The 14,886-nt window shown below is 40.5% G+C and overlaps 1 protein-coding gene across 6 annotated transcripts in view; it reads right to left on the minus strand.

Annotated features, from left to right (window-relative positions):
* Nfia (nuclear factor I A) overlaps window positions 1–14,886 on the minus strand; it is a 367,217-nt gene that overhangs the window by 102,227 nt on the left and 250,104 nt on the right. The gene's annotated exons all lie outside the window — the stretch shown is intronic.

A 14,886-nucleotide genomic window follows, 5' to 3' on the forward strand; every position in this document is an offset into this window, starting at 1 on the left:
AGATGTCCATAGTATATCCTTACAGATGCCTTACCTATGGAAGTATAACAGATATTTTTAAATGAATGACATCTGCCAGTCTTACTTTAAAACTGTGTAAACTTGGGGGCTGGGAGTTTGGCCTAGTGGTAGAGTGCTTGGCTAGCATGCACGAAGACCCGGGTTCAATTCTTTGGTATATCTAGAAAAAAAAAAGCTGGAAGCGGTGCTGAGGCTCAAGAGGTAGAGCTCTAGCCTTGAGAAAAAGTCCAAGGACAGTGCTCAGGCCCTGAGCCCAAGCCCAGGACTGGCAAAAAAAAAACCCCAAAAAACAAAAAACAAAAAACAAAAAACAAAAACTGCGTAAACTTGTGTTGAGATGACATTAGCAGCAAGTAGTCATTTTTTTGAGAGATTATACAAAAGGAAGAACAACAGATGAATATATTGTATACTGTAAAGTTATGCCCATACAAGTACATATATAAACAAATTAGATACAAGTTGTGAATAACCACTGGAACCTCAGGAACCAGGGATTTTCATTCAAGAAATGATTACAAGGAGCTTGGTATGCCAAAGAACTTGTGCTGGGGGAAGAGACACTTGGATGAAAGTTAAGGGGCCACCCCCTCCAGCTCTAGAGGGGGAGAAACAGACTAATAGAAAGTCAGTCTACAAGTCTACAGAGCCATTCCTGAATGGATATGGTGCTCAGATGACTTTCTAGCCTGGCTTGGTAGTAAGAGGTTTAAAGGAGTCCAAGGACACTGCAAACTATGATATCTACACAGAAAGAGGGAAGGATAGGAAGGCATATACAATTGAGAGGAAAGGAGGGCTTCTAGTCAGAAGAAGCAGCATAATGGGGGGAGAAGAGAAAATTTCTGACAGCCTGATGAAATACAATGCCTACGTCAAATCATGAAGTATGTAGTAGATTCCTGCAAGGGGTATGGATTTGAATTCAGCATATCCCAATTTTCTAAGCTATTAAAGCACTTATATTCCATTGGGATTATATTGCTAACTTCTGATAGAACCCCCAACACTAGGAGGCCACCAGAAGGTGATAGTCAAATATAACTGACCACCACATTGAGTTTATTCACTAGCCAAGGGAGAGTCAGCAGCTGATGGGAATGCCAACATGAGATTTGCATTTATAAGGTAGAAGGCCTCGGACACAGAGGGATGATTGAAGAAGAGAACTGGGAAGCCAGATGCCAAGGTAACCTTTTGATCAGTTTAAGGTAGAAAATGGGTCTAAAAGCATAGGATAGAAAAGAGGAGCCAGAGCTAAGTCAGGTAGAAGTTAGAGTCAAGTAAATGTGTTAACTAGTGACATAATGGGACTATTTCCAGATCAGTTAGCTGGGAAACTATGTATGGTACCACGAGGAAACAGAGGCTATGAAGGAACACAGCACTCTCTGAGTCTAAATGCTGAGTTGTCTAAGATCAATGACTGAGTCTTAATAACTATTATTACATAAAGACAGTCACTGCCAAGTAGAAAACACTAAAATTCACATATAATTTTTGTGCTAATACTGGGGCTTGAACTTAGGGCCTTTGGTTCATGGTATCATATAGTTTTTAAAAATCAAACCAGTCTCTCAGGGAGAGTGGAGGCAGGGCCTTTAGTTCAAAATCAAATGATTAGGCTTAAGAGTAAGTATATAAAAAACTTTACTTAGGGATATTGCTAGCTATACCTTGCTTTTTAATATTAAATTTATGTGCATAATTTCCTCTTCTATTTCATGGCATTTCATGTATGAAATAGGCCATGGCGTGTGCGTGTGTGCGTGTGTGTGTGTGTGTGTGTGTGTGTGTGTGTGTGTGTGTAGTGGACTGCTCAAATACAATCCAGTTCAGTGTTCATCATCTTAGCAGCCTGTCATATAACAGGTATTTATTAGTACTCTGAGCCTCTGAAACCCAGAGTCATGTATTTTGGCAACTTACTAAAAACTGTCATTGTATAAAAAACAGTCACTGCTAAGAAGTGGAAAACTTTCAAATTCACATTCAGTTTTTGAAAATCAAGCCCATCCCTCAGTGATAGACTTGCATGGTAAATTTCTACATTTAGGCTTTCTTTCTCTTTCTTTCTTTCTTTCTTTCTTTCTTTCTTTCTTTCTTTCTTTCTTTCTTTCTCCTCTCTCTCTCTCTCTCTCTCTCTCTCTCTCTCTCTCTCTCTCTCTCTCTCTCTCTCTCTCTCTGTTTCATTCTGTACTAGGGTTCTCACTTGGCTTTTTTTAAATTTTAGCTCTACCACTTCAGCTGGACCTCCAGTTCCAACTTTTTTCTGTTTAATTAGAAAAAAGAATCTTTTGGATTAGTCTGCCTGCGCGGGCTTTGAATCAGGATTCTCAGATCTCAGCCTCCTCAATAGCAAGCATTATAGGTATGAACCACCAGCTTCTAATCTACATGTAAATTCTTTTCACCTGTCTCAGAACGGAGCTGGACCTCTGCAGCCTCATTACCAAGCATGGGGAGATTATGGAAGGTCCTCTCTACTAACCTCTTGGTAGGAGAGAGATCAAGAGAGAGAAGCCAGCACTGAGAAGAGCTCTGAGGCTTCTGTTTAGGCAGAGAAAAGAAAAAGACATACGGTATCTCTGTTCCCAAAAGGTTTAAAGTCTAAGTGGAACATTAGAGTAATACCTGAAGTTCTAATGTGATGCTGAACGTGTGAAATATCACAGGGGATGTGCAAAGGATTTGTTGAGAAAGTTCAGAGGAGTTACAAATCCCACCATTTTCTAAGATCAAAGCAAGCTGATTGATACAGGAAGAACAGGTACTAACACTGCTCCTTGGAGAATGCCCAGTCTTAAAGAAGCAGAGGAGCTAAGAGAGCACACTTGCCTATGTTTAGAAAGTAGGGTATGTGTGTGTGGGGGGGGGGTGTCCAGGGCAGTTTGTGAATTTGGCAGTATGTTTGTGAACTGTTGATTCTGAGGCACATTCACCTAACAGCCTACAGACTAGGAAATTTTTGCCAGCTATACATCAGACAGTGGCCTAATACCCAGAAAATAGAGAGTATAAGAGACTCAATCCTCAAAGAACCAACAATTCAATTAATAAATGGGAAGGGCAAATGAGCTCCCTAGAGACTTCTCAGAGGAAGAAGTAAAAATGGCCACGAGATAAATGAAGAAATGCTCAACATCTCTGGGCATGAAGGAAATGCAAATCAAAATATCACTGAGTTTCTATCTCACCCAGTTAGAATGGCCAGCATTCAGTGTACAAACAACAGATGCTGGTGAGGAGGTGGGGGGAAATGAAGCATACTACACTGATGGTGGGCACGTAAACTTGTTTAACTACTCTGAAGATTACTCAAAATATGAAACATAGAACTACCCTATGATCCAAAAATGCCACTCTTGGGCATTTACCCCAAAGTGCAAATCAGGATACAGTAGAGCCGCTGGCACAACCATGGTCATTGCAGCACTATTCATGAGAATGAACAGCACTATTCACTCACCAGTGGAAGCGAGATCTAATTTATAAATGTATAAGTAATCACATAGGGGGTTGCGTGAAAGTAGGCGCAAATGTATTAACAAGAAGGAAGGTACTTACAGGGGAGTGAATTCAAATGGTGTAATTCCTTAGAAAAGTGAACTTACAGTCCAATGAAATGAATACCAAAATACTGGCACTTGAAAAGTATGTGAGGGAAGCCAAGCCGAGGAGGATGGAAGAATCGACATAGGAAGGGGAGTAGAGTGCAGACATCAGATTCAATGTGTAGCCCATGAGAAAATTAAGAAAACTGAGGGGTGGGGCTGGCTGGAAGGGATAGGGGAGAATGGTGAAAGGTTTAATATGAATCAAGACGCTTTGTATTTATAAACTGATTTGATGAGCAGGAAGTCCTTTGTAAACTACTTAAAGATAATAAAAATAGAACTTAAAAAGAAAATTTAAGAACAGAATATATGAGAGAAGACTAACCATCAGAGGTGGGAAAAAGCAATAGAGGAGTCCTGGTCACACAAATTGGAAGATAGGATAAGGCTACCAAGGGAGAAAACAGAATATGTACAGTGGCTATCTGACATATTCTCCATGATAGGTCTGAGAGACTTCTTATTTATCCATGGGGAAAGCATATATATAAGTGAAAGGGAATGCACTGCTAACAAATACAGATCATCAGTATAATGTAGTGTGCTTTTTAGCTAGCATTTCTGCACATTAAGAAACTCATAAAAGTTGTCTAGGGCTAAATGGCTCATCCAGTGTCACTTTATTTCTGGCTTATCCTGAATATCACTTTAAGGCTTCTAAAGCTAGAGATTAAAACTCCAAAGCCCCTGCAAGAAAGGACTGGGCAGACTATGTCACTTCGTCCATAGGCTATCAAATCTGTTTGGCAATTATCTTTACTGATAGGTATTTGGATATTTAACTGAGTCACATTTACATGCAAGATCCACTCCAACTAGAGAGAGCTGCATCTTGAAGACTATGAACAAGTTTGGGAACAGGAGAGATTGTCAAGGATCCCAACCTTGCCAGCTACCCCATGAAAATTGGTTACATCTTCTTGCTCTCAGAATTCTAATGATAATTATAATAAACATGCACAACCACCACCCTACTACATACTGCCATCCTGAAACCACAAGTGATTGATTCACAAGCCAGGTGCTGGACTAAGAGCTCCAGACCTGTCATTCCACAATACCACTAGGAAGAAACTGAGGCACAAAGAAGTGAAACAACTTTCCTGGGTCATGAAGTCAGAGGTCAGACCACATGACCTTTCATCCTAAGGTACCAGAGCTTCTGTGTTTCCAAACAGCTTTGTGTATGAAGCTAATGATCAAGAGATATACGTTGAACTAAGTTTTTCTCTCCTTTTATTCATCTTCCTCCCCCCCACTAAAAGAAATCTTGAAGCTATGTAAAATGTTTTTTCCTTTTTCTTTTTCTTTCTTTTTTTTTTGGTCAACCATAGGGGTTGAACTCTGGGCCTCGGTGTTGTTCCTGAGCTCTTCAGCCCTACCTCTTGAGCCTCAATGTCATTTCCTGTTTTCTAGTGGTTAATTGGAGATAAGAATTTCACAGACTTCAGTGCTCAGGCTGCCTTTGAACTGCGATCCTCAGATCTCAGCCTCCTCAGTAGCTAGGATTACAGGCATGAGCCACTGTGCCTTGAATTTTCTTTTCCTTATTGACAGAACTGAAGACCTGATGCTAGACCTCTTTTTTTTCTGGTGGGTCATGGGTTTGAACCCTACCTGGGCGCTGTCCCTGAGCTCTTCACCTCCAGGGTACCTTCTTCCCCTGGGCCTGAGCTCTTCAACTCAAGGCTACTGCCCTACCCTTGATCTAAGCCCCACTTCCCATGTTCTAGAGGTTAATTGGAGATAAGAGTCTCAGGTCCTTCTGTACCCAGGCTGGCTTTGAACCTTGATCCTCAAATCTCAGCCTCCTGAGTAGCTAGGATTACAGACATGAGCCACCATGCCTGGCTAGACCTCGTACTCTCAAGGCAGGTGCTCTACCACTTGAGCCATACCTTTAGCTTCCTTCGCCATTGGTAATTTTAAAGATAAGTTCTCACTATCCAGCCTAGGCTGGAATCTTCCTACTTTCGCTTCCTTTTACTATAGGTGCATGACAACATGCTCAGTCATTGTGAGTCCACTGTACTTAGATAACAGGCCGTACCACCATCGTGTTCAGCCACTGTTCAATACGGAGTGGTTTTGAACTTCTATGCCCAAGCTGCCTTCAAACCATTATTCTCCAATCTCTGTCTCCCAAAGAACTAGGAGTACAGGCTTAAGCCACCATGCCAGGCTTGAAATGTAGAATTCTATAAATTTGCATAATGGTAGTAGGGGAAGGGCTCTTCATTTCTTAAACAATATTGCAATTACTATAGTCTGAAGTATCTTGTTCCACCAAGGAATTTTTCTTGAAACACTGATTTTTGGAAATTGAGCCTTCAGATGTTAATTCTAAGTCATGGGCCAGCAGCCCCCTTCCCTCTCTTTCCTGTCATGAGTAGAATGTACTCTTTGTGTCATTTCTTAATAAATGGTTTGCTATTAAGGAATCATTATAGTAATGTGGGCTATTGGAAGAAAAGGGTTACTTTAGTAGCCAACCCTCTTAATGACCTGCTCTTCTATACACATTAGTAGTTGGAGAAGGTTGTGGTTATTGAACTCCTGCCATCCACCAGAGACAATCTGCTCAGGCTTACATTGTTGGAAGGAAGAGTGCAATGGGGGCAGGGAGCTCTATCCAAATTTCCAAGCTACTCTGCCTGGTAGATTACTGATGCACTGAGTTTACAACTTGTTCAACAGGAATCAGCAGGGAACATTCACTGAATGACTATCAGTGTCCAGCTTAATGGCACATGTCCTCTGAGAGGCTGTACCCAAAGGGATGCCATATGCATCTGCTCAGCACTTCCCTGGTGCCAGGAGTTGTTCCAGATACTTGAGGAAAAACGGTTCACAAGAGAATGAAAACCTTGCCCTTCACCAGGCACACACTGTACAAATTAACCATCATATCATCTTTTCCTCAAAGCCACATGGCCATGAACAAATATGGCATAAAGGCAAGAGCTGCCTCTCCCTGCTCACACCTCCTCCCTAAAAAAAAAGATGATGAGGATTCAACACTAAATTTCCAACTGGCAAAAACAACTGAAAAATTAGAGGTTTTTTTCTTCTCCCTTCTTTTTCTTCAGATTTTAGAGGGACCTAAATCCCTCATGAAGGTTTTGAGAGCTTGTACTCTAACACTGGCAGGGACCAAGGGGAAGCAGGGAGTCCAACAACAGCATAGAGTTCCAGGGGCTCAGAACAATTTAGTGTTGTTTTGCATTCCAGAGGCAAAGATCTTGTAAGAAAGTTCATGTCACTGGCACAAAAGGAGTGAACATGGGAAAATACTTGTTCTTTTTCCCCATCAAAGGCACAGTTGTACAACGCATAATGCTATGAAAACTCCAGCAAATCTGGAATCATCGTTAGAGGGAATTAACTTGGAAAGTAATTTATGGCAAGAAAATCCAAGTCCTTTGTTATCTTCTTTTTACTGTAATATGCTTCCTGCATGCTGCCAATAAGAGAGGGCTTTTAGAAAGAAAAAAATAAGCGTTGTAAAATTAACTCATTTTATCAATTTGTGCTCTCTGTCAGAATTTCCTGACTGGCTACGAGGGGCTGTAAACCTGATGAATTTGCATGGGAAAAGAAACGAGTGTAATTTGGATAAGAGGTAACACGGACATAGGCTGCTATAATTCAGACACCCTGCAGATAGCAGACTGCTGGGGAGTGAGCAGTTATGGGTTAGAAAAATGACCACACTACAGTCAGTCTGACTTGAATGGAAATCAATCATCAAGGTACTTTCTCTGCAGCTTCTATACCACAGTCTTCAGCAAATCCTTGCCAAGCAGATTTCTGGTCTGTAAACCCTGTGCTGATCTCCCTTTTTCTACCCTTGCTTTCTATAAGATCTGGCCAAATGCATGCTAGGAGTAGGGTTTTCCAAACAGGAACATAAAAGGAAAGCCCTGAATGAAAACACGGATTTCCCTTTATGTGAAAATGTGCTTGCTGCTATTAAAAGATTTAAGCCAATGCTTTGGTTTTGGTTCCTAAAATGAAATGTGGTAGAAGGTGCCCAAAGCCAGAGGACTGGTTTTAATCCATCGAAGGTCATCTGCTAACTTAGACAGTCCACCTTGTTCACAAGATCTCAACTTGTAGACTTAAGAAAAGTGTGTGTGTGTGTGTGTGTGTGTGTGTGTGTGTGTGTGTGTGTGTGGTGGGAAAGGTAGAAGGAAGTGAACAGAGAAACTTTTCCTTCTGAGAAAACAAGTTTCCATTTTTTTTTAAACAGGAACTATTTAGTGATGCTCTTTCCCACCCAACTTGGCCATGAAAGTAATTTCTCTTTGATAGTTTATATACAGAATTTGTAAATCATGAAAATTATGACACTTATTGACATAAAAGCCAATTCAGTATTGGAGGCTGAAAGTTATAGATGTCTGCCCTTTAGAAGAAGAATGGATTTTTTCTAATTTCTACATTCCTCTCAGCATACAGGTTCGGTTGTGATGTGGACTACATCTGCAGCATAGGTGTATTGAGTTGAACTAACGTTTTATGCGCTTGTTAAAAAAAAGAAAACATTAAGAATATCTGCTCACTTCCCATTCTGGGTATTTTATCTGAAATATAGTTTGTCTTTATATGGAATATATGCTTACAGTATTCTCACTTTCAAATAAGAAAACTGGTTATGAGGTTCTGGAATCACGAATTTGGGTGTGAACATTGGAATGAGGATGATATAGCTAAATAAGTAATAACAGAGTAATCTGAATTTAAACATTGCTTAGATATCAACCTAAAGAAACAATGACTTTTTTCCCCCAGAAGCCACATTTCCGGTCTTTGTCATCAGTTACTTGGGAGAGGAAGCCAATATGACTGAAATAGAAAAATAATCTCCATCATGTAAGTGGAAAAGGTCTATCTGCTCCTCATCCCTGTCATGTCTTTGTAAGAGTGGTGGGAGGAGTGGCAGCTTGGGGTCTGTTGGACATGGGACCTCTCCGAGTCAAGCAGAGCAGTCATAGAGGGATGAGCGATGCTGACTGCTCTTCTGCATTAGTGGCTTCTGCCTTTGGGACTGAAATTGATTTTCTGCATTTTAGAGCATCATCTTGTCTTGGCTTTTGATTGAGGTCAAATGCGGTACCCGTTTAGTAGACAACACAGCCTCAGCCATAGGATTCAGTCTTCCCCGACAAAGGATGGATTTGATGGCCTAAGAGGTCTTTTTTCACCACAAGGATCTATAAACTGGGGAAGGACTTTTACACATAGGCTCCTTTGCCCATAATGCACTGAGGCGATCTGACCACTAGCTACTAGGAAATCAAGCCGTATCAACACAGCCCCTTCCCAACAACTTACTAATCCAGCTGTCTGAAAAAATAATTGTTTTCAATATTTTTACCAAGAGATGTTTAATACTGTTTTCCTCCTCTATCTATGGAGACATCCTGGGTTAATATAGACCCTATTAATCACATACTGGATTAGTTCTGTGTCTGTATTGACTTGATGTGTGGCTTTGTGGACTGTGGCATCTGTGTGTATGTCTCATTCTAGACATACACAGGGCCACAAGCAGTAGCCTTTCTAATTATTTAGAGGCAGTGGGGAAAACCTATCCCAGATCAAATCTCAGCAATATTTGTGGCCTTAGCGTGGGCTTAAGAAAGGATTTTTGGGGCCAGGACCCTGACCTAGTGGTAGAGTGCTTGCCTAGCATGCAAGAAGTCCTGGGTTCAATTCCTCTGTACCACATACACAGAAAAAGCAGGAACTGGTGCTGTGGTTCAAGTGGTAGAGTGCTAACATTCACAAAGCCCAAGGACAGTGCCACAGGACTGGGGAAAAAAAAAAGAAAAGATTTCTGTTATGCTTCTGGAAAACACAAAAATGGTCCTTAATGTTGATTATTGGATAGGAATATCTGCTCTTAAAAATGAAGCTTATACAAATACAAAAGTAGTACTTAATATACAGTGTGTTGAAGATGAACCATGAACTATGAACTGTGCAACTTGTGGGTAGGATGGGAGGGAAAATTTAGGAGAGAGTGAGGAAAGGGGTGACATTGTTCAAAAAGAAATGTCCACTTTACCTGACTTAGGTAACTATAACCCCTCTTTAGTCATGTTTATAATAATAATAAAAATGTTCAAAAAGAATAAAGTAACAATAGAGAAGTAAGCACTATGTGTAAAACTTTGGTACAAATAATCCAGGCATGGCTGGCCACTTAAAAAAGTTGTTAATGTGTCAGGATTAGATGGAGAATTTTAAAACACCCTGTTACCTATTAGACACCTATTGGTTAACCAGAACATTGCAGAAATACCAAGTGGGACTAAAAATCACATAGAACAAGAATTTTCTGGGTTTTCTAAAAAGCAGATGAATAGGGCTAGTTTTGGTAAAACCTTAATCTATTAGAATCACTAATCCTGAAGAGGTCAGTACTATGGTTATCATTCTAATAAATCATTACTCTAAAATTGATTATTCTTAATATACACTTATATGCTCTTAAAATAAATGTGTTGATGGTGATCAGTTCAAGTATAAGCTTTGAGTATTAGTATAAGACTTTTTTTTGCAAAGGCTTTGCTTAATAAACATCATGGTAGTTATAGTTACCAAGACTCTCATACATACCAGACACAAGGCAGTATCTCATTTAACCCAAATAGCACTCCTGGGAATGTTCAGAACTCAGACTTAGGCTCAGAACACAATTTGGACAAAATACACATTTTTAATTAAATCAACAACTATAACCTGTGAAGAGAATACAGTTTATAATAGCTAGTGATTATGTACATATAAGTATTATGCATTTGGCTTCTCCTTAGGCCAAGTCTTTGTGCTGGGAAAGTGTACAGTCTGGCGAATGTAGCAGCATCTTCAAATGTAACCAGAGAACAAAGGCTCATGAGTCCTGCATGAGGACTATCTCTTACCAGGAAGTGGAAGTGTATGACTATAACAGAAAGGACAGGACCTTCATACATAGCATCTACTGATGTCATAACTTCCTTATTATGTAGTTCTAATTTCACCTGGGAGAGTGATCCATAATATCCTGGCCAGGGCAGCTGCCCAATACAGGTGCATGCTCATTCCAAGTGCTAGGGGTGGGTTAGCTGAGGACAGTCAGCCTATGGGCAGTGCCATTTCTCACTGTTGGTGGCTCGTTCTCTATTGGATGAGAAGAGCAGAGTTTGGCCACTCATTCTAAGAGCTGGGACTCAGAGAAAATGATATTTGGATGACAATTCCTATTACTGCCAGTCTAATTCATTTGCTGCCAGCTTTGCAATCTAAATATGCATTCCAGATACATCGACAAAAATTATACAACAAAACATTGCTCCTAACTAATTCAATTTCAGCATTTGTTTTGAAAATTTATTGAGTTACCATAGAATAAACCTGTTAAATCAAGCCACTCCTAAGAGTGTGGCAAAATTTATTATTTTATCTCTTTATGAGGAGTTGATTAGAATGAGGAAATGAAATATTTACAATGCTATAATCTATTTAGAATAAGATGACTGGGAGAAAAAAAAGACCCTAAGGCCAATCAGTATCTCCTATTATAAAACTTGACAGATTTTCTTTAGAATCTGTATTCTGGAGATAGATATTAGCATTTTTTAAACAGTGATCAGCTTACTCTCTGCTCCACACCCTCGCCTCTAGAAGAGGTGCCACCGACTCCTACAGATGTCAAATGTGTGATGTTCATTTTAAAATTACTAGGAGAGCCTGCTATTGACCACCTAATTATGCCGAGTTCCATTTATAAACATAGCTAACCACTAAGTTTATGGAGACTTTTGTGCTGCTTTAATAGGATATTGATCGGGAGCATAGTTTGAGTGGGCTGCCATTGAATTGCGCAATGGCAGATGAAAGGCAAGGTCACCGTGTTTGTGCTAGGGGCTGCAGTCTATTTTTTTTTTTATCATCTTTTTGTTTTTCCTTTACTGCTCCAGCCCAAATAGTCCCTCTGAAGAGAAGATATTTTTTTCGTTAAGAACGGAAATTATTTTAAAAGTTTCTAAGCCACAACCACGATAGCATATTCCTTAACTGAATATCCCCACAAGCCACTTATTCAGGGAAGAAAGTTTTAAATCTACCCTGCTTTAATAAGGATGTAAAGGACTGTAACTATTTTAAAAGCATCTAAAAAGGATCTAAAGAACCTGAGGTCTGGAATTTCTTGTCTAAGACCCATGTCTTCACCAGTCCTCTGTGCCAGAATGTTTTGTATTTCAAGTTGGGGCTTGTTCTTTCTGGAGACTGATTTTCTTACTGCGTCTAGTGGCTGAGTTTATTCTGTGTTCAGACATTCCACCCTGTCAGGTGTGACAGAGGCCACCGAACTGGTGGAAATTCCTCCCTTGGAGTCTTTGAGTATGTCTAGGAGCACAGGAAGACATACCAAGAACTACACAACTGTAAAAAAGAAGTTTACAAACGAGCTAAATTTGGATCTTGGTGCCTGTTTCCTCTATGAAACTAGAGCTAGTGTACATTTCTAAGGCAGAAAACAGCCACTAGGGTGCCACCTCATGCCAGGCTGAGGCATAGGCCTGGTTCCATTCACTGCCACTCTCCATTGACAAACAGCTCCGGGAACCCAGAAGTTCAATCCAGCAGCCAGGCTTTGATGGCAGAGCCAGGACAATTCAGCTGCTGGATTTTAATAGATTCTGCAAGCAGTACAACAGGATCCAAAGCTCAGTCCGGATAAGTGGGAGCAGTTTTCACACCCAAAGACGCTAAGGCTGGCCACAGTGTACTGAGAATCCCAGCTTTTCTAAATTCCAGGGCTGTGAAGTCATCCTTAGCCACGAAGTTTACTTAACCCTTGCAGCCGGCCTGAATGTACAAACCACGGCTAGAAAATTAGAACTTACCAGGCCAGAGACACAATGGCCTGTGTATATTGTGGTTCCCCACTTTCCCAGTGAAGTATTTAAGGTTTCAGAGTCACTCCACCAACTTCAAGGAAAATAGAGTCAGCACTTTGGAAGGAAATGGGCAGAAGTAGTGGATTTTTTTTCAAAGAGAAATTTCTGGTTCTTATCAAGCAGGACATTTAACAACCTCAGGGCACATACTTAAGAGAACAGGCACATGGGCACAAAATAAACAAAAGAGTGGGTGCCCACAGAGAGCCCTCAAAGCCATATCACTTAGCAGCTACAGAGTAGTCCCTGTAGCAACTGAAGGGGGAAGAGACCAATCTGAAATCACCTCTAGTATGTCTAGGTGCTTATAAGAGCCATCTGTTGATGGCTTCTGTCTCCTTCCTTAGAGTATTATGCTACAACAACTTCAGCGATTCTGAACCCACACTATTAGCACATGGGACTAAATGGGACCCTACTCCTCACCCCCACCCTTCCCTTCCCAGCATGGAATACCTCTCTGCTTGTCTCTAACACAGTATTCAGTGGTCTGAATTTTCTCTTCCTACAGAACAAGGTCATAAATAACTACTTTCAGATGGTCCCACCACATGGGGAAAAGGGAGCAATAGAACAAATACGGATTTATTTTTCTTTGCTGGGGAAACAGGGCTCACCTTTCCTTGCATTTCACAGACATATATATATATGTATATATATATATATATATATATATATATATATATATATATAGAGAGAGAGAGAGAGAGAGAGAGAGAGAGAGAGAGAGGTGTAGCAGGAGGCAGGAGTCAAGAGTGACAGGGAAGTTCATGGGTGCCTACAACTTCAGCCAACCAGCAGGAGTCCTGAATCTACCAGCTCCATGTGTCTCATATGATTTAAGGTCAGGCAGCCTGGTGCCTGATCTTCACATCTGACTGTGTGACTGGAGGCCAGCAGCTTTTGCTAGAGTTTCTCTGCCATTGCCACCTTGGCAGGAACACTAATATAAACAACAAACTTAGCACATCGTTATTACAGTGAATCCTCTTGGGAACTACTGAAATAGCAGCTCCCTACTCCAGTATAGCCAAAAGGAGGAAAATGAAAAAGCAAGAATGAGATGGAAACCTGGAAGTAAATATTTATACTGTCAAGTCTAAAAACTGAGTCTTAAATATATCCTAAATAGAGAAGGGGAAAAATATCAATCTTTCTTTAGGTCAAGACCATCATGACTGATTTCTGTGAGAGTCCCGGGTCATGTATATGGCCACAATTTGGTATGATTGGGAAGTGGAAGATAGATGAGTCTGGGAGGCCAGGTTAGGAAGAAATCTGCAACACAGAGGAAGACAGTAACGATATCCAGTTGTAGAAGTGGTGCTGTAGCTCAAAGTGGTAGAGCCCTAATCTCGAGCAAAAGAGCTCAGGAACAGCATCCAGGTCCTGAGTTCAAGCCCCATCAAAAAAATCTTTAAGCCAGGTCCTGGTGGCTCATGCCAGCCTGGTTACTTAGGAAGCTGAGATTTGAGGATTGCAATTCAAAGTCAGCAAGGGCAGGAAAGTCTGTGCGAGTTTTATATCTGCAATAAACTACTCAGAAAGCTCTAGAAGTAGAGCCATGGCTCAAGTGGTAGTGAGCTAACCTTGTGTATAGAAAGGCTGAGCATCAGAGCCCAGACCCTGAGTTCAAGCCCCAGGACTGGCAAGATAGAGAGAAAGAAGGGGGGAGGGAGTAAGGAAAAACAATGGAGAGAATGAAAAGATGAAAAGGGGGTATATGATTAAGTGAGGCATGGGGACAGTGAAACAATTCTATATGATCCCCATAATATTGACACATGTCCTTATACATTTGTCAAGACCAGTAAAAAGCTCAGGAGGAATAAATGCAAAAGACTAGACCCAATATAAGCCATGGTTTTACTTTAATAATTATGTATCAATACAGCTCATTAATTACCAAAAATGTTCCATACTAATAAAAGGTGTTAATAGTAGGGGAAGTTGCTGAGGATGAGTATAAGTGATTTCTGTACTTTCCCATTAACCCCTTTATAAACTATAAGCCTCAAAACCTGCTCTAAAAAAATATAAAGTTCAGGCTTGAGAGCATACAGCCCTGTGGCAAAGCACTTGCCAAGCTTGTGCGAATCCCTGATTTGGCCTCCCCAACTGGGAATAAAAAAAGCCCAACAAAACCCCCTTGTAAATTCTATTAGCAAAAAGTAAAATCATATCTGAAAATATTAAATATTTTTCTAGTTTTAGTTTACATGAAAACAGTCTTAGTCATTTTCAAAGCACCAGTTAACAAGCTAAATGTTTATCAGCTCAACAAGAACTAATTA

This window comes from Megascapheus bottae, chromosome 6 (genome assembly GCF_031878675.1).
Source record: "Megascapheus bottae isolate mThoBot1 chromosome 6, mThoBot2.hap1, whole genome shotgun sequence".
In the NCBI taxonomy this organism is placed as follows: Eukaryota; Metazoa; Chordata; class Mammalia; order Rodentia; family Geomyidae; genus Megascapheus; species Megascapheus bottae.